Source organism: Priapulus caudatus, unplaced genomic scaffold (genome assembly GCF_000485595.1).
Source record: "Priapulus caudatus unplaced genomic scaffold, Priapulus_caudatus-5.0.1 Scaffold1974, whole genome shotgun sequence".
In the NCBI taxonomy this organism is placed as follows: Eukaryota; Metazoa; Priapulida; class Priapulimorpha; order Priapulimorphida; family Priapulidae; genus Priapulus; species Priapulus caudatus.
In genome coordinates this window covers 4,593-5,248 of record NW_014579035.1, presented here as the reverse complement: position 1 = coordinate 5,248, position 656 = coordinate 4,593, and positions in this window count along the sequence as shown.

Here is a 656-nt window from a genome sequence, read left to right as displayed (position 1 = left end):
AACAGAAATACAGAGAACACACTTCATATTTTTGTTGTTTGTGCACAGCGGAATGAGTGCAGTGAGATTGCGTGTTGCAAAAGAATATTTGAACGGCATTTACGTAGAATTATAATTCGATAGAGAGAATACATAGACATTGAGACTTTGGTAGTAAACACATTTCGTGTTTAGTTATCATCATCATCATATTATTATTGAAACGTTCCAATTGCATGTGCTAATAATAGATGCCCACCTGACACCTCATAACGATATATTTTAGTTTCTCTTCAATTGCATCATATGTCCCCTGATTATATTTACGTGTGAGATTTTTTGTATGCGTGTTCGCGCGCGCGACAGTATATATGTATATTTGTTATTGTTGTTGTTGATGTTGTTGTTATTATTAAGCAGCAGCAGCAGCAGCAGTAGCAGTAGCAGCAGCAGTAGCAGTAGCAGCATTAGCAGCAGCAGTGACAAAAATAGCGTCATCATAATACCGCGTTATTGCCACTCCATATGTTTCATAAAGAAAGCATATTCTTCTCATTGACGCAAAGACATACAACTGTTATCCTAACTATGAAGTATTATTTGTGCAGCAGTGAATCCGACACAGCGGGTATGTTGGCTGATTTGCCACGCAACCTTTCAATATAGAGAGACATCCG